The sequence below is a fragment of the Lonchura striata genome, chromosome 4 (genome assembly GCF_046129695.1).
Source record: "Lonchura striata isolate bLonStr1 chromosome 4, bLonStr1.mat, whole genome shotgun sequence".
Classification (NCBI taxonomy): domain Eukaryota; kingdom Metazoa; phylum Chordata; class Aves; order Passeriformes; family Estrildidae; genus Lonchura; species Lonchura striata.
Window position 1 is genome coordinate 15,044,355 of NC_134606.1, and position 20,730 is coordinate 15,065,084.

Sequence of the window (20,730 nt, forward strand, 5' to 3'; positions counted from 1 at the left end):
CTGGACTGTGCTTTTCCTCCTGTGTGTCTCACCCACCACACTCTTCCTGGGCGCCACTGCATGTCCACTCGCACAGCGGGGCAATGGTGAGTCTACTCCATAGATGCCCAATGAAGGCTGAGTGTTCACTGTGAAATGAGATAAATTAACCACTTGTATATCAGATTCCTGAGTGTTTCACTGGTGGGGAGAAGGAGAGTTTAGCTATCGTCATCCTGCTGTCTTTGTATGCACTGTCACAATAAAATGCAGCAAGATGCAAGTCGGACAGCAGAACTTGGAGGCAGAAAAATGGGGCTTGGCCAGAACAGGACTTGGTTTTTGTAATTTTGAACAATAGTTCCTGCTTCTGCCACTTCATTTACCCCAGTTCCCGGCCCTTGGAGGCCTCCAATGAGAGTTTCTTCTCATTTCAGATCTTTCTCTATCACACTCCTTACTTTAGGGCTGACCATGATCAAACACTTTTGTGTCACTTCCCACACCCCTAGGCATTCCTTTGGGAAGCAGATATCTTCAGATTTCAGAGTTATGCTTCCTCTGCTACCCAGACCCACCAGCTTAATTTTTCCTAGTATCCTTGAGGCTGGTAGTACTCTGTAATTCTCACACTGACAAGTGGTCTGCTAAGAAGGTACATGAGGAAAAACATTGTGGTGTTATTTTTTGTTCTATTAAAAAGTGGAGAAGATGCAGTGGGCATGATGCTTTTGTTGATTTATTTATGAGTGTAGAGGAGAAACAATGCAAAGGAGCATAACAAAGAATCAAGGAACGTGGACCAATTACTATTTGGTTACTCCTTGAAAAACTGGAAATTACCATGATATAATCTGATGATTTCCTCTGGATTTACACCAGTGCCAATGAGAATATAGTTGAGTCCACTGATTGTACATCACATCCCAGGGGATATGGACAATATATGCAGTGTGTTAAAACCTATCTGAATGATGATTAAGAGTTCAATAACAATGGTATTTACTGAGAATTATTTAAAAATGCATTTTGTTGCTTTACTACTTCTATACACTTTCTTTTGGTCCACTGTGATTATTGCTGTACTCATTGTATACCTTGGCCATAAAAATGGGAAGCAATTGCAAAGTCTTCAGTGAACTTTGTGAAGTATTCTACACTTCTATTTTATTTGTCATAGTATTTTGCTGTCAGCTTAGACTTTCTAGTCTTGCCTTTTTAACTTCAGAATGCATTATTGCATTTGAAAACATTTTATGTAGAGTTTTGAAGGGAAAAAAGTTATAACACACAAAAATTATGCCATGAACCAAATTAATTTTATCCATCTCCTTTATGAAAATAATATTTTAGCCTGTTATAAGGAATGCTGATAATAATTATTGAATCTCTGCATTGACCTTGTTAACACCATGCAGGATGGTATTTAAAAACTGTTAAGGAAAACTGTTTCATTTAAAGATCAGTTGCATAGCAATTTTTGTAGCAAACTCAAATAGAAAAATGTTCTGGGTCTATTATTAGGCTCTATCCAATTCTACTCATGCCATTAAAGATGATTCATAAAATACTGCACATCTGATCCAAGTCAGGTTCTGTCCTTATAGCTTGCATAATCCTATAAAGCACACCAGTGCCCTGTATCACTCGATTTCCATCACTGCCCCTACTTAGTGATGCATTGCAAAATGTACAATGTATTTGAAGTTGATGACCCTTTCGCCTTAAAAAAAAAAAAAGTTGAAAAAGTGTCTGTGCTCTCATAGGAGTAGAAAGCAGAATAGCATTACAGCATGAATCCTCCATGGAGCTGGACATAACAGGAGCTGCACCTTGCGTTGAAGATTTCATGAGTCTTCTCCAATTTATTTTCATCTCTGTAATATGCTAATGTGTTAGCTTTACAGTGTAGCATGCTGCCAGAGCATTGCAACAACTGCACTCAATGCCAGATGCTAAAAAAGCTTCTTGAAATATTACTAAATAAGGTATTGTGAATGTTCTTCATGGGAAAAATAAGTCCATTCCCTGAGCAGCAAGAATAAGGGCATCTCTCAAGTCTAATAGCTGTTTGTCAAGTGCTTGTGCTTCTTTATGATGCTTTTCTTCCCTTTCATTTAATTCTCTAACTTTCAATCCCATCCTGATAATTTTTTTAAACTAAAATTATCTATAATTTACTATTGCTTTATTACTGTTTGAGATGCATCTTGATCCATTTAGAGGAGTAGCAACATACCAGATAGATAAAAAAACACCAGTATCTGAAGGCTATTATTTGGAAGAAAATGGTGCTAAGAGCTAGAAGTCAGTACCGTTGCCGGGTGTGTTATTGTATTTCCTATAATAAGGGGTTTTGGGATAATAAAACACTTTCTGCAGGTTCCCATGATGGCTAGCTGCCTCACACAGTCTCTGGCCAGAAGGAGAGCGCTGTACTCACTTGGTGAATGGGAGCAAGACCTGGCTATGGGTCCCAAAGGATTATGATTATAATGCTAACATCCAAAGCTGGAACTCAGGATACTTTTTTCCACAGCAGGGTATTCAGCTCAGGGGATAATTAGATGGCAGCATAATTAAATGCCTGCATCAGCCTGACTCAGTCACTCCCAAAGGGACTATGCAACACCCCTCGAGGCAGCACCAGCCTTTTCCTGCTCCTCGTCTCCCTCCTGCCACACCTCCTCTACCACAGCAGGCTCCTACAGAAGACCCAAGGGTCTTCTCAGCAGTCCCCTGGTGTATGAGCACGGCAGATGTGTCCTGCCTTGGGCTGGCAGGTTTTACAGCACCTGCTGGGTCTGCTGACCCCCACTTATGCAGTAGGCTCATCTCTATAGGGACAGGGACCCCTGCTTTCCAAAGGGTAAGGAATCTCAGCCAGAGAGACCCAGGCACAGGGAACCACAGCAGCAGCAGAGCCAGGAAACCAGCTAAGGAAATATCTCTTGATCTGCTGGTCCGTGTGAAGGACTCCTGGATACTCCTGATGCTGTGCAGTGCTTGCATCACCTATGCAAGCAGGTATGGCTTCAGAGAGAAAACAGATAAACCTATCTAAAACATCTTCTGTCTACTGCATTAGCTCTCCTACAGAGATCTTGGTTGCTAAGATCTCCTTATTTACTCTTTATAGTCTTTAATGGAAATTGAAAAATCTCCAAGACCATCACTAAAATGTGCAGTTGGGACAAGCGGAAAAGCTAAATTTGTCACTGGAAAAACAAAGACAATACTCTTGTGAGTGATTAGAAATCAGTTTGGTACTACAGTTACAGCACTTCAGTATCTTCTTTTTTTATATATAAAAATAGTTTTTCTCAGCTTTCTTCAAGTCCAATCAGTAACTTTTTTTTTTTTTGTTTGGTTTGTACTGGTCTGACAGTTTACATGTCTCTCTCATTCACAGCCTGATTTCTCAGTTTGCTAAAGGACAGCTGATAAAGCTCAATTTAAGATAAACCAAAAATTATATTTATGCCATAAATACCCTCTGTGATTATGGGAAGACACAGTCAGTCTCTTTTTATTGGCAGTGAGATCCGTGCATGAAGTGTGCTTGAATATAATTGTTCTTTGTTTTCTCAGGGAAATCATGCCAAATTCTCTTTTTTCAGTACTGTCCTTATCTGAACCTTTAAACCCTTTCTTAGTAAATTATGAAAAGTAGTTCCCTGCATACCCTGTCAAATCCTTTGTCTCTCTTAGATACATATCCACTACACCCAATAAAGAGAAAAGGAAATATGTTACCTCACGAACACAAGTCATACCAACTGCTGTGGTGAGATTTTCCCAGTTGCTAATGATTTACAATGGAATCCTTATGCTTTTCACTTAGCTCCTAATAGTGTTCAGAAATAATATTCTTAGTTTATGGTCTGGGCTATCAGAAGCCATTATGATCAGATTGCATATTTCAGTGGTAAAATCATCAAAGGTCTTGATCCTGAGGATGTACAAGAGATGATACAGAATCACAGAATGGGTAAGGTTGGAAGGGAAGTCCTCCAGTCCAACCCCTCTGCTTAACCAGGATTCCCTAGAGCACATTATTCAGGATTGTGTCCAGACTACTTTGACCACAACCTCTCTGGGCAATCTGTTCTGGCACTCAGTCACTTGCACAGTACAGAAATTCTTCCTCATATTCAGGTGGAACTTCCTGGCCATCAGTCTCTGCTCATTGCTTCTTGTCCTATTGCTTGGCAGCTCTGAGCAGAGCCTGGCTCCATCCTCCTGCCACCCTCCCTTCAGACTGACAGACATGGATGAGCTCCCCTCCCAGTCATCTCTTCTCAAGGCTGAACAGGCCTGTCCTCAGAAGAGAGATGCTCCAATCCCTTAATCATCTTTGTTGCCTTCCTCTGGACTGCTTCAGGATCTGCATGTGTCTCTTTTACTGAGAAGTGTAGCACCAACTCCTTTCACAGAGCTGGTTACCTTTCACAGTGGCTGCAAAGCTCTTTGAGTAACTAGCTTTAATTACAAATGAAAAACTGAACCACAGACTGCACCAAGGCTTCCTTCCCCCAGCTGGAGGCAAGCTGGACTGTGGGTGGGGGCCAAGTCATGCAAGTCACCGTCCCTCAGCATCAGGCTCTTTCTTTGACTCAGAGAGCTTTGGAGAGCAGCAGCAGGGCTGTTTTCACTCATTGTGAAATTTCTGTTATGAGTTACGCTGCAAACACAACAACAACAACAACAACAACAAAAACAAAGTGTTTCTTTCATTATTTTTTATATTTATCCATACCCTATCATCATATTATAACCATCACAGTCTCAGCAATTGCAGGATGGACAAACCAGGACATCTCTCCCTCGCAAGTAGCTTACAATAGTTGTGCTTTTCTTCTCTCTGTTTGTGCTTTATGAGTATTAATTAATTCCTCTGGTATCATTGCAGGGCAGGAAACCATTGCCCTCCATATGGAAATAGAGAAATTGAGAGGATTATGTGATTTGCCTAAAGCTATAAAGAGAATTGTTATCAGCACTAGGACAAGAACTGATGATTTTTCTTAGTGCCTGGTCCTGTAATGCAATTAGCAGAGCAACCTCCCTTCCCCTCATCTTCTGCTGTGTTGCTCTCCACCTGTGAATGGCACTGACTCCAGCAGTGCTTGATACTTGAAGCTGGATTTTGCTGTTAATATTAATTTCCACTCGGCAGGATGACTCCAACCAATACATTCTGGCATCTAAGAGAAACATTAAAATGTGCCTTTCAATTAAAGGGATGTAAGAATCCCCTTTAACCGCAGAGTGAGCCTGACGCTTAAGTAATTTTCCAGGAACAAGCTGATGCTACAACATCATTTTTTGTGCCATCTAGTGGTTGCAGAAAATCTGATGCCTGGCTCTGCCCCAGTGTGCCACCCAGCACCATCACCACAGCAAATCCTGCTCTGACAGACCCTGCCCTGCTTAGGGCTGCTTGTGCCTCTTTTTCTTTTGCTACTCCTGCTGCTGCTGTTTCACTTGAGTGGCTGTGAGCTGCTAAAACTCTGGAAAGCTGCAGTAAGAAGTGGTCTGAAAAAAGAGATAAGTACATGGATATTCTCAGGACTGCTGTCATCTTACATATATACTGTGTTTCTGCAGAATAGGGAACATTTTCTTCACTGCTTGGAGAGTGGGAAGGAAACTGTGGGGACTGAGGAAGCAACCAATGTACACAGAATATTACTAATTTGTTTCCTGAGGAGGAGGACACAACAAGGTGCCTTGGAGAAGGGAGCTGCTGCTCCACTGGGATGGACACCTGCAGGGAGGACAATCAAGTCTCAGAGAGGGCCTCAGGGATGGGACTTTAGACCTGGGATTATTTTCAGACATCTTTTTGATTAATTTATCAAAAAACACAGATAGGGACTGATTTCTGCATATAGCCATGATCTTTAAAAGCACAATCAAAAGAAATAATTCTCTAGCAAGGGCAGTGAAGAAGGACTGCGTCATATATGTTTAATTAAAAAGTGCCTCTCAGTGTTAAGGAAAGCCAGACAGCTCCATAAGCAATATTGACATTTTTCCTACATTTTAATGGAAGATGCATTTTGCTAGGGATTTAAGTTGCTTTTAACCTAACACATTCTAACTGAGAGTAGTCATGAGAAGAAATATTATAGTCCTTAATGCAGATAGAGTTTAAGATAAAAAAAATCAATAAACAAAATGTGTTTATTTCTCACAGTTGACCTTTGTGTTTCATAGAAAGTCCACTACTATCTGCTGAGATTGTTTTGGCCCAGTGAAGCTAAGCAGCTCACCAGACTTGGTCAACATTGTTTCATACTTTGTCCGTACACACCTTAACACATTTGGTAAAAATATAGCAGCTGGATGAGAAAAGCTTCCGTGTTTGGGTTGGACTGCCTTTGACAAACCTTCAGCATCCCCACAGCCCTAGCTCAAGGCAATGCCAAGGCCTTGGTAAATGAGCAGTCCAAAGACATGGAGTCCCTGCCATTCTCCAAAACCCCTCACCCAGAGGCCAGTGGGACAGGTTCCTGCTCCCACCCCAGCAGAGGAAAGCTGCAAATAGATGGCCTCCTCCAGATCCAGCTGTGCCAACCCCAGCCTGTCCCCTCTGCTCCCACATGTCCCCTGGCTAGTTAGGGCTCCCCGCTCCTGACAGACACAATGAACCAGAGCGACAAGAGCTCTGTTATTCCCTCTGGACTAATTTTGACTGAAAGAGGCCAGGAGATGCATTTGGAGCACTCAGCAGAGCTGACTGTGTGCCCAGGAGGCCAGCGTGGGCAGGCAGGTGGTGACCTCTCCTGCACCACCCCTAAGTGCCTGTCTGCACCCTGTTGAAGCTGAAGAGGATCTGGGATGGCTGTGCCAGCAGAGCTGCAAGGGCAATAACCTCCAGCAGTGTGGCTTGTAATCTTCATCTGGCACAGCTCTCTACAAACAGAACATCTGTCCACAGCCTGAAGAGATGTTTCAGAGCTGATTTAATTAGACCAGCACAAGCACCCATCTGGATACTCTTAGTTCTTTGGCTCCCATTCACCTAGCAGACAATGGCAATGGATAAAAATGGTTTTCACCTGCCCCAGTTGCAAAGTGGTCAAAAGGAAAGGATGATATATCAGCCATGCCAGAATCCTAAACTTTTGACAAATACATCTGGTGAATCCTGACGAGGTGCCTTATGAAGCTGCCACCTGAGATCTCCTGCTGAAGGTGGCCACATGTGCAGAAGGGGCAGTGGGGGAATGTGTGCCTGCAGCCACAGCAAGCCCAGAGCTCAAACAGCTGATTCTGGTGGGTCCAAGGAGCTCAGGAATGGGTTACATTGCACTGTGCATTGGTCAGTCATTTACCACATGGAAGCCTTCCTTACCCTGCTGGCTCTTGCTCCAGCACTGGGTAGCAAAGAATGCTAATGATTTAATGCAGTGCCAGATGGGTTAAACAGCTTATGGAAGTGGCAAATCTACAAACTAAGGGAGCCCCAGCAGACAGACAGAAAGGCAGCAACAAACTGAAAAGGGATAGTTACATTTTAGATTGGTGCACAGGTTTTTGCAGAGAGAGACTGACTGTATCCTTAGTTTATACAACTCCTTATTCCAGCTTGGGTCAAATAAAAATAAACTGACTGATTCTAGATTAATTAAAATGTCAACCAAGGATCTGGCATTCATCTAACAAATTATTTGAAGATAAACAAATGCAAGTTTGAGCAAAAATGTTAGAAAAATATATCGTAGAGTTTAAATGAAGAAAAAAATCACCTATGAGAACTGAAAGCACCATTGCTTTTTCAGCACTATTTCAAGGCTGCAGATAACCCAGGTCTCTATTAGATTATTTCCTAAATTCCTAATAAAAGGCTACAGTTTATATTAGTTTTAATGTACCTCATGCTTACTATCCAATTCCTTTTTAAGAAAAAACAATTGGAATTTTAACTAGCTACAGATGGTAGAGATAAAATTGGTCCTTACAAAATCTGTGTTTAAAATAGGATTTTCATGGAGAGGACTGTTTATATTTGCTAATATTATCCAGTCTATCTATTTGTAAACAGGAGTCAAAGGTTTACAAGCTTTAGCCTGTGATAAAAGTAAATCAGAATGAGAGAAGACCATGAGCAACTAAATCCCCTGTTACACTGAAGCTGTGTTATCCAGCAGGATAAAGACCAGACAGGCCATAGCAAGAGGTAAGCAATTAGCTCAAGGGAACACATGCCCTTCAAAAAATTTCTGTTATTTTCATGGAGAGAATAGCATTGGTAACTCACCAAATGGTCTTATCAGACTTCATATGCTCTTGGCCTTTTCCTGGTATTTAGGCAAGACCAGGATGGTAAACAGGCATGTACACAGTCAGACAGAGAGACCTCAGGATTCCTGAGCTGTCTGATGTTTCTGGGACATGGTGCAAGTCCAAGAGGGATGCTGCACAAAGCCTTCATCTGACCTCTGCTTACTGTGATTTTAGCTGCCATTGCAGGTGGGAAGGCTGAGGAGCCTCAGCCATGTCCTGCTGCTCCTTGGATGAGCCTGCCTGCTGCCCACTCTTGGAACACCAATACTCCTGCAGGCAAGAGCACAAACTCCCTGTTTGCTTACACCAGGGAGACTTGCACAACCTCTTGCTACATTCACTTTTCGCCTCTCAGATTCCAAAAGCAAGCTGAGCTACTGAGCATTTGTACTCAGAAAACAGCAGCAGCGCTGTGTCTGTGCCACCCACTGCACACAGACCTTGGCTGCCCCAGCAGCTTCCAGCTCTTTGTGCTTTTGGGCCTGCAGCACACATCCACAAGGCAGAAACATGGAAGGTTTAAAAAATTATTGAAAAAAGAAAGCCCACAGCTTAAAGATCAAACTCCAAACCAGAGCAACCTCTTTGGGTAATGGGATCCTTTTTTTTGCCAAACCCACTATATTTGCTAATAGTCAAGGGTGAGTCATTGCTGCCCCTCTCCACAGCCAAGGGTTTCTGGAGAGGAGGCTAATGGCTATTTTGGCTGTGATTTCTTCTGTACACGTGGTACCATCTGCACAGCAGCTCCATTTCCAGGGCTTAGAAGAGAGAACTCATCTTCAGAAGCCCCCAGCTGAAGGGAAGGCAGTGACAGTGTGTAAGGCTTGGGACTATGCCCTACATGCCGTGTCCTTCCAACAGGTTCTTCCTCTGTAACTGCTGCCTACTGCATCCCTGCCAAGGTCTGAGGACAGACTCCAAACAGGGAGAAGTGACTATGACATCTGGGCTCACCACAACTTCAACATTCTCCACAACAAATACTTTACTTCAGCCAGATTTCTGGCAGGAAAAGCAAGTTCCATGTCTGAGATTTCCATTTAAGGACTTTTCCCAACCATCTTTTAACTCAGCCAGCTGCAGCATCACACAGAGGAAAGAAGCCTTCTCATTGTCACCTTCCTGCTACCACGCCACTTTTTGGACAGGTGCCTTTTTCTGTCCCATATAGGCATGGAGAATCATAAGTTCTGGAGGAACAGAAGTGCACCAAGGTGGCCCTGGCTGCTCCTGGGCTTCCTTCACATGCTGCTGTATCTGTCCTTTCCCCTCACCTTCAGCCTCGTGTCTAGCAATTACAGCACAAACCACAGGGGATCCACATCCCAATAGACAGGGAACAAAGCAGGAAAGGGTCTTTTCCCCACATGCCTGGTGGGAGCAGGACAGATTTTGACCTTTGGCTCCTGGTAAGAGACCTCAGCAGTGTCAGAGACCCAGCATGGAGAGGGGAGCTCTGTGCTGGCAGGCACAGGAGGAGGAGGAGGAAGAGAAGGAGAGGAAAAGCCACCCTGACAGGCAATGGCAGCGTCACCACACCATATCCCAGCCAGCACTGTGGCTGTGACATGCAGCCACCAGCCACACTGCTGAGTAGAGCTGGCTACTCGTGAGGAGCAAAACAAGGGCCTGAGTAATCTGACAGTCCAAGGTTAAAGCAGATAAATAAACAAACTAGGTTTTGAACAATAATGAGACACATCTGTATTAAGAAATCATGAGTGTTTTGCTAAAAGGGTGCCAATGAAAGCAGTATTTTATAGAGTATTTGAAAGACTGTCCTTTGAGCTCTTTGTAGCTTTTATGCAGCTTTGATGAACTCAAAGAGTTTCTTCCTATAAGAGCCACTGATGTCACCTAGAAAAACATTATATATACTTCTTTCCTTGGCTTTTAAGCCTAGCAGAATGACAATCACTACAGCAGAGTCCAGATAACACAGTTCAGGTAGCTGCGTTTTTTGCAGCCTTTTTGTTAAAGATGATGGGTTTATGCTGACTTAAGGACATAATGTGGAAACTGTTCTTGTATGTCATTCAGAATCTTGCTTACTAATGTTAATACACCACAGGAAAACAGCTCTTAAAATTTGGTGGACCATATAATGATTAGAATTTTTAATTGTAAATTTATAATACTCAAAAAAGAAAAAGCTGTTGCTATTATAATATTACTAGATTTCTGAGAAAGATAACATACTAATGAGCAGATTAATCACTGTCTCCTAAAGCAAGAAATAGAAGGAACTGGATTAAATTATCAGTTAAATTTAATGGGGACAAAAGTGTTTAAGGGAAACAAATGCATTCTGTGCATAATTAATTTAACAAATTTACCATTTATGAGAAATGTTGTGACAAGACAGGTTTAAGGTCCTTCCAAGTTTATCCATAAAGACAAGACTGACAAGAAAGCAAGAACTCAGAAGGTATCTCAGTTTGGAAGCCCTCAGCTGGAGGGGAAGCAGGCAGATAACCTCGTGCCAAGCACCTCTGTGCTGCCCACGTCCCTGGGAATGGTGCAGGAGCCTGCAGCAGAACACTGCCCGAGACAGAGGGCACAGGGCTAGAAGGGCTTCTGGTCATATTTACCAGAGTCCTTCATAGGTAGCATTCACCCCAAACCAGAGATATAATGAAATGACTGTGATGGTTGATTTCATAATTGCCCCAAGAGAACAAGTTGGGACACCAATTAATTTTATTGCGAAAGAACAGCAGTGGCTTATGAACTTCTGCAGAGACCCAGTTTCCCTCACTAACAAAATAAGCACAATAGATAAAAAACCATAAAAGAGCAGCTATGCCAAGAAGATAATCTTCAAATGAAGTATTTTGATACTCTTTCCCATGAGCTGATAAATTTAGGAGACCTATATTTTTTAACTTTACAGTGTGTGTACAAATATATATATAAATATAAATATATATATATGTCTGTATATATATATATATGTATGTGTGTGTGTGTGTGTGTGTGTGTGTATGTATATATATATTTTTTTGAACAGACATACATTCAAACTTTTCCAAAGACAGAGGGAAAAGAGAAGTCCCATAAGAAATCACACCATCCCACAGGTAGAAAAGGAGAATTCTAAGCAGGAAAGACATCACTTTTGAGCATAGGAGAGTTTTCAATTGTAATTACCTGTCCAAGACAGGGTAATTTAAGTAATAAACAAAATCACAAATATCAAATGAGAACTTTTTGCAGTGCCCAATGAAGATAACTAAAACAAAGATAAAACCAACAAAACACTTATTGCATGTCAGCTTACTGTATATCAGCTAGAAACAAATCTAAGTACATTGTAATTTAGGCCATCAGAGAATAGATCTGAATTAAAGAAAATTAATTCCATCAGTCAAAATTAAATAGAAAAAAAAATCTTTAATAATATATTTTACATAAAATGGATCCACCATGCTCAAGGGCATTGAAGAAAAGCTAAGTGAAAACAGGACTCCTTTGGCTGGTAAATGTAAGGATATGTGTGTGCATACACACATGTACACATACACTTGTTTTTCTGTGATGAAAATATGCCCCAGCTGAGGGAAAAGTGACTGCCTGAACTGATCTGAAAGACTTTAAATTGTAATAATTTTTTTTCAGTTTTACATCTTGATTCCATGCCATAAAACTTAAATAGAAAGAAAGGTCATTTTTACCAAGGCAAGAGAAAGCTTCTCCATGTTTTATGTATTTCAACTTTATTTGCAAGTCAATATGTTCTGAATCTCTGTAGGTTTCCATTAAAGTGTAAATTGAAAAACCCTTTACCCTGATGGAAATTTGAAGCTCATATGCTCTAAGCCCTACATGACTCCTCTTTTTAATATATATTTTATTTGTATTAACAATTATGTAAGGACATTTCTGGGGGACAGATCATTAGAAGTTATTCTGGCATACTGTTTGTCTCAAACTTGCCAGAATTTCTTAAGAAATAAATTTAAATCAAGGTCACTGTTTAAAATGGAAAAAGGCTCATGGCAATCTGCTGCCATGGAGTTGCAACCGCAAAATAACACTGAATTTATTGTCATCATTGTAAACTATATCTGGAGATACTTGAGAGAAACTCAAGCAGAACTCTGGACACTACAATAACAGATAATTTTATTCACTGATTATGGAATTGTGAAGAGGGTTGTCTACAATCACTTCTCTTTGTAAGAAATATATGTATTTTGGCACAACCCAGCACATACCACTGCCTGGGGTTGTGTTTGCACTGCAGCTGCACCCCCAAGACTGTGTCACCCGTGGGTATGACTGCGTGCTACCTGTTGTCCTGTCTGCTCCTAACCCAGGGGAAGCCCTGTGATGCTGTGTCTGGACCAGGCAGCTGGTACCCCCCAGGCACAGGGCATCACTCCACCTGGGGTCACCCAAATGGACCCTTCCTGGCCGTGCACACTAATGCTGCTGTGTGGGTCTGATGGCTCCAGCTGGGTATTGCTAGTGGCACCTCAATCAATGATGGGAAGGCCAGCTGCACTGGGGGCATCCTAAGGTGACACCAACATTCTGTGATTCAAGGTTAGGTGGAACTTGTTGACAGACTGAGATCAGGGGAAATTAAAGTGAAAATGAGATTTAACTGGTTGCTAAACACTCTGTGACCTTCAGACCATCTGGGAATGCCCACGTATGTCCCATGGAGACTGTGCTGAAATCACATCCCACCACATGCAAAGTAAAGCCTGCTCCTTACCAGACAAAGGCCAGACTTTCCTACTGAAGAGTGGCATGTTGACTGACAGCTGCAGCTTTTTTGTGCTATTCCCTAGAGGAACCCAAGGAAACAAACACTTCTCAGACAGGATGGATTTCAAAAGAAACCAGACCAATTATTGTTGCAAGAACTTAAGTGAGAAAACACCTTCTGTCAGAAATGACCGGTTATCAGATGCTAGACCTCATCTGCACTGTAATGAAAAAAACAGAAAGAATTATGCTGACTTCATCCATTTTAATCTCCGATGAGAGACTTGATTTGAAATATAAAATAGCACTTCACAATTACTTAAGAAAAGCAAAATCTGAAAAGTTCTCTTGAAATTACCTGCTTTTACATCAACACAGCAATATTACCCCTGATGCTTTTGATATTGTTGTTTTACTGGTGAAGAAATAGAGTAATGTAAGATTAAATAATTACCATGGAATAGACATTTCTGATGAAGGAACAGAAATTAGATCTTCTAAAAGAAAACTGTGCTCTGTTTTCTTTCTTTCTCTCTGTGAATTTGATCAAATGCCACTAATGAGAGATTTGCATTTGATTTCAGTACATACAGAAGCAGGCTGAAAAATTATTATGTGTATCAAATTGAAGTTATTATATCACAAAAAACCTGTCATTCATCTAAGAGACTATGTGTCAGACAAATTTCTGTCAAAAAAAAGACAAACCCCTCTCCTCTCCTCTCCTCTCCTCTCCTCTCCTCTCCTCTCCTCTCCTCTCCTCTCCTCTCCTCTCCTCTCCTCTCCTCTCCTCTCCTCTCCTCTCCTCTCCTCTCCTCTCCTCTCCTCTCCTCTCCTCTCCTCTCCTCTCCTCTCCTCTCCTCTCCTCTCCTCTCCTCTCCTCTCCTCTCCTCTCCTCTCCTCTCCTCTCCTCTCCTCTCCTCTCCTCTCCTCTCCTCTCCTCTCCTCTCCTCTCCTCTCCTCTCCTCTCCTCTCCTCTCCTCTCCTCAAGATGTGTCAGGACAGACTGTAATTAGGATATATAGTAGTCTATAGTAGTTAACCAAACAGGTGGATAGACCCTCCATAGCTCTATACAAGAGCATAAGTTTTTCACTTTCAAGGTTTGTACAAATTAGAAAACAAATAAATGAGATAATATTTCCATTTTCTTCATAAACGTTTTACTTGAAAATTTAAAACTTCCTGCCTGAATACTCCAGAGAAATACAGAGAAAAAAAAATATCAGTATTATTTCAACATGAAAGAGCTCTTAAAACAGATTTTAGATTTTAACAATATGTTGTAAGAACAATCAAAATTTTTTTTTTCAAATAAGCAAGTTTGACACTTCTCAGTACATGGCAATTCATGTACTAAACAAAATCTAAACAAGCTGGACTGAGACTCTACAAATACAAACAGTCCAACAGAGAAATGGTTCCTATTAGGAGACAGATGAAAGCAAGACAAGATTCTGAAGGACACAGGTTGTCTACGTGGCTCAGTGAATGCTTCAGTGGGGAGAGGCATAAAGATCCATATGGAATTAAACAAACCCTTGAAAGCCTTGTGCTGAAAACTGTTAATTCCATATGTGTAGACTAAACTTATGCTGCAGGATCACAATGCTTTCTTCCTCTTTCAATAAGTACAGCCTGCAACCTCCCAGAGCCCTGCGGGTGCTGACATCCCAGAAATCCCTGCCAGCCTCTCTGGGGTGTCCCATTACCCTGCCAATGGTCCAGGACCCCATTTCAGCCCAGCTGACCCCCATCCACAAGCTGATATTCTGATCTGGCCTCAGGTTGTCTCTGGTCACCTGCAGGCTGCCCTGGTTCCTGCTGGGGATGGGCTCTGGCTGGTGAGACCCTGCCTTGCTACCCTGTTCCCTGTGAGCTCCATCGCTCCCAGTCCCAGGGAACAGCCAGCCCCTGCCTATCACAATAACCTGCACCAGATATGAAGTTGTAGAACATCAGCCTCATCAAGTAGAAGTGCAGGTCCTGAGTGCTGGGTACCAGCTGGGTGCCAGAGATACCGAGTAGGCTTGGGTGCAGACAGCTCTCCTGGTAAATCTGCTGGGAGCAAGGATACATTGACCCTTCTGCTTTTCTATGGAAACAGAAATCTTTGTTTCAGTAAGAAAATATCAAACCATACAGAATTTAAATGGAATTTTAGTTCACAGCTCCAAACTATTTAGAGCTGTCTTTCTAATATGCATGCCCTTCTGTCTAACAAGGTCAACCTCTCTGAAAATAAAAGGTTTGATTTAATCACGAAGAAGCATACTTTAAAAACCTGTTATTACCCAAAAGCAGACATTACATAAATTTTATTCTATTTTTATATCTTCCTGGCTCCAATCTCCTGAATCTGACATTAACCATAACAATTGCACATGTGACTAAACCAGGCCAAATTCTGCTTTTTCTGTTCCAATATAAATATGGAAGTAATATTGTTGAAGTAATAGCTTTGAGGTAGACTCCCTCCACGAGAACAAGACTTTTCTCAGAACAGCCAGAGTCAGGAAAGTATGCTGATTTTGAAGCCAGGTTTTTACTGACAAGTCAGAGCAGTAAAATAGAGACCACCAGGGTTGACATGAGAGCCTGTCAGTCCCAGAGGCTGGGGACACAAGCCACTGGAGGCTTCAAAGCTCTCATGCCATTTCAAAATGCCTTAGGCTTTCAGAACTTCAAGCACCACCAATTTACAGTAAAATCTCCGTTTTTAAATGCATTTATCATTTGTGCTGAGACACAGCCACTCACACCTCTGTGAGATTCAGATTCACCACCATCTCTCTCATGTTTGACTTCAGTTTCTTGAAGCTCTGTCTTTGCTTCTCTTGACCAAGCCAACATTACACCAAGGGTCAGAAGATGGAGACCTAGCAGCTAACTCTGGGCAGTGAATACTGCAGTGCCCTCTGGATGTAGTCCTGCAAGAAAGCTGCCAGCATCGATATGTCCACAGGTTGCTAACACACTGAGCACTGTGAGGTGTGCACAGCCTGGATCTCCCTTTGCTGTCCTGAACATCTGGGTTGCCAGGTAGGAAAAAACTTCCCAGTTTTCCTCCTGGAAAAGCTATCAGCTTGGTTTGTTGCAAGTGTTACACCTAAAAGCTTAACTATGCTGGTTTTTGAAAAATTTTACTCATGTCAAGCCATGGACAGATATCCTCTTCCATTAACAGCACAACAGGGACAAGAGACTGCTATTCAGCTGAACAGGGCTGCTCCCTGCCCCAGGTCACAGCCTCCACTTCTCCCCTGTCAGAGAAGCTTATGGGCACCTTCCCCAACTTTCTTCAGAAAAATCAACCAGCTTAGTGCAGTCTAAGCCTTTAACATGCTCCTTTTGTCTCTGCCTAGTTCAATGTAGAATGTAGTCCCTGGCTGGATGCCTACTTTTCCATACAGTTCCCAGAAAGGCACAGTGCCAGGGTGATATCATTTGATGAACTTCCAGAAGAAAACAATGTGCTGGAGGAGGAGTGTCCTTTTGAGGGTCTTGAAGTTTTATTCACATTTCTTTTCTCACATGGTGAACACTGTTCTTTGGTGCCATATGCTGTACTAAGGGAGCAACTGGGTGAAGGAGAATCCATCTTCAGAGGTGTCCATGATCTGAAAAACAACATATACCTTGAGGGCATGAGAATTAAGCCATGCCCAGGGACTACAGCATATTCAGCTATATATCCAGTGAAGTTCCCAAGTAGTTCTTGCTTTGCTGTCTGTCTCCCATCAGTCACTCTTGTGCACAGTGAATGCTGTCATGAGGGGAGCTCTCTATGGACTTCTGCTCACAACGTCCAGGTGGGAAGGCACAAGGCAGGGGAAGTCTGTCCCCATGACTTGTGTCAAGAATTTGTGACTTTTGTTCTTATTTGTCCCCATGTGCCTTGCAGTTTGACATTTTATTTTTGTGCCCTGTTTTTTCCTCTTTCCAGACCATCCAAAATGGTTTACCCAGCCTGTGTTTTATTTCCCTTCTATCACCACAAGGTCAGCAAGGCACAATGATCTAAGACAGGAAATGGAAATTTTCCTGGTAAGGGCTGGAGAGGAACCAAGAGGAGGAAACATGCTTGAATTGAAAGACTTTTCACAGGAGATGGGCACACTGCTCTAGGCATCTATCCACATCTTTAAATGCTGACATGCTTCCATATGCTGTATTCCAGTCCAGATTTGTAACCAACCCTTCAAATTCCAGGTCATCCCTGAAGACAGCTTCTAATTTATGACTCCTGTCTCTTTTTCCTATTTTATTTTAGGGAAGTAGAGAACACAATTCAAATAATCCTGTGCCTGAGGTGTAGGCACCCTCATATCCTGAGTCTCCCAGTGTTAAATCCTGGCTATTTTTCTCTACACTGCAAGCAAACATGTTATTGACTCCATGTCACTTGCCAACTGTAAGCAACTGGCCTCACTTCTTGGCTTTCTGTCAAAACAAATTCTGTAAGGTTATATTTATTTGTGTGTTCTGGTACAGCTGGCAGTGAAACTGCTTTGCTTGCCAGCATTCTTGTTAAAATTCCCACCAGCTGAGTCAAGCTATCTCACCAATACACACTTTGACTAGGCCGTCTGGCATTTTTCGGAAAAACAACCTTCCAAATAATGGGAATACCTGGAGATACTATGTATAAAGACAGACACTGAGAAATAAAATTGCTCCCACGCTTCTGATATTTTGAAAGTCAAGCATACTAAACTTCTAGCCTTGATTACATGCACTTGCTTTTTAATGGAGGCTTGAGACATGGTTGAAGAATCTGACTGCATTCAACATAGTTATAAAGAAGATTGTTCAAACATAACTGACTATAAACTTAAGGGCACGAGAATATTAAATGTCAGCACTGCTAATGAGGCCTTTAAGGATTTTTTTTCTCAGAAATATTTAGTTAATGGTCCTTCCCACTGGCTGATTGATTCCTTTGGGCACCATCAGTTGTTCTGGTACTGGGAACCAGAAGTTCAGACTGCTCAAAACTGTTGGGTCACTTGCCCCTTCTTACACAAGGGAAACAAAACAAAACAAATCATGTGAAGATTGCTGGATTGTGTAGGTAACCCAAGCAGTGTGGTAGTGGCCAGCTGTTGTCTTGATTCATTAGAGTAAGGTGTGGTGTTCCAGGTGAAGCTCTGAAAGTTCAGCATAGCCTCCATAGCACAAAACAATCTGGGAGATATATAAAGCTGTGGCCAGCTGAAGGTGGATGATCACTTCAAAATCAATGGGAAAAAGAAATCCATCATTAAGACTCATATTTTAATGGCATAAAAATCATACAGAATAAAGAAACTGCTGAGTGTGGCGTGCCAAACCACAAGCACGTGTTTCTAAGGCCGTGTAGAAAGGTAAATGGTGGTGGCAGATTGAATGGCAGATTTGAACCCTTCAGGCATGTGGACACAGCTGACTTTTGCAGATCATGTTTTGAGATGGAAAAGACTGGCATAGCCAGTGGGGTTTCAAATGAATTGCTGAAGATGTCTCTCTCTCTGCTTCTCATCCTGACTTATTATCTCCTTATTCACTGTTTTTCCTACCCTACGGTTCCTGGATGGGAGAGTTGGGGAAGGTCTGTGAATCTCACAGTGAGGATTCCTGGTAGCTATGAGGGGTATTTCGGGCCTTTGCATTTGGAAAGCAAAAGGACATATAGACTATCTTGTTCTTTACCAATAATCCATTGCCAGGGCTGCAGACAGAAAGGGCCCACAAGTATCACAATTTCTCATCTACATCTTTGTGTACAAGGAAGTTAAACACATCTTCTACTGCCTAAACATCTGTGTGTATGCATTGGAAGTGAATTCAAAGCTCGCAAAGTAAGACAAAAGTAAGAACTTAGCCAGGGCAGCTTGTGACTAATAGCTACTGGTGCTTGACCCAGTTTTTATTTACAACAGATTCATGAGAAATTTTCTAGTCTTGTTTCAAAACTATGCCAATTAATAAATTTTAGAATTAGCCCTACATATTTGAACAAGTGAGAAAGATTAGATCATATACCAGAAAGTCTCAAAACTAGGAATTTCTTACAATCAATCCCTTAATTTCTAAGTTTAAAAAAATGTTAGTGACATAGTCTGAGTATACCAGTAATGAAATGAGATTTCCCAGTGGCTTGATGATAAACCCTCTGCTGAACCCTGGCTTCAATAGGGATCTAACTTACAAAGTATGTTCTCAAGGACATAATAGAATTATAGAACAGTTTGTCTTGGAAGAGACCTTTAAAAGTCATCTAGTCCAACCCCCCTGCAATCATCAGGCACATCTTCAACTAGATCGCTTTGCTTACAGCCCTGTTCAACCTGGCCTTGAATGTTTTCAGGGATGGGGCATTGACGACCACCTCTCTAGACAACCAGTTCCAGTGTTTTGCCATCATCATTATTAAAAATGTCTTCTTTCTGTCTGTTTTAAATCTACCCTATTTTAGTTTAAAGCCATATCCTCTTGTCCTATTGCAACAGGCCCTACTAAACACTCTGTCTCCATCTTTTGCAAAAGTACCACCTTTAAGTACTGACTTTCAGCACTTCATAGGAGAGTTGCTCCAGATCTTTGATTGCCTTTGTGGTCTCTTCTGAACCTGCTCCAGGATGTCCATGTCTGTCCTCACTGAAGACCCCAGATTTGGACACAGCATTCCAGGTGGGATCTCACAAGAGTGTAGTAGAGAGGCATAAGCACCTCTCTTGACCTGCTGGCCATGCTGCTTTTGATTCTTTAGACCTGCCACCTTAACAGACTGCAACAAGGTCCAGGAAAGCTTTTTGAATGTTTTTCCAGTATTAAATGAATCAGATAACTTTAAGAACTCACTTGGAAAATCTGCTTCTGTCTTCGTTCGACAAGACAGGAGTCTGTGAAAGAGGGCAAAGCCTCCTGTGCAATGGAGAACGGCAAACCCCCCTCCCTCTGAATTACCAGGATCTTTAAATTAAAAGGCTCTCAGGCAAAGATGTGGGAATGGGAGTAACAATTCTTTACTAGGAGAAAACTAGACAACAATTTAAAAAGGCAAATGCAATCGGTACAAACAAAACCAGTGAAAAAAAAAGTCCAGAACCTGAGGAGTCGGGGTGCCAGTAGCAGTTCTGCTGGGACAATTGATCCCCTTGCAGTGGTTGATGAATTGCAGCTGAAGTGGTGATCTTTAGAAGGGTATAGTTTTCCTCTGAAGATCTGGTGGCAGTGGGGCCGGTCTTCCTCTGCGCCGGGGTTGCCTCTGAGCTCCGCCGCCGCCTCCCTGTGCCCCGGCTGTTTCGCTGCGAGATCCCGCGAAAGAAGAGAGAGCGCTGCTTCTCTGGGAATCCCGCGAAGAGAGAGAGCGAGCTGCTTCTCTCGGAGTCCCGCCCAGAGAGCTGCCTCTCTCCCCAAAAAGCTACCCCTTTATACAATAATAGAGTGCTTGGCTTCCCCCTCTGGGTGGGACCCCTCACGGTGTTACATTTACCAGCCCTGCATTGAATCAGTCAATGGCCCACTAACAAACCATTACCTCTTAGGAGCAAAACCGGTTCTTGGAAAAGATAACAAAACCTGTCCAACAGGTTTGCCTTCAACAGATGGCAAATAGAATACAAGCTTATCTTACAACCTAGGACAGCTTCAGAAACCATTCTTAGCAAACTGGTCTAGTGAAAAGTGCCCCTGCCCACAGCAGGGAGGCTGGAACTAGATGATCTTAAAGGTCCCTTCCAACACAGACCATCC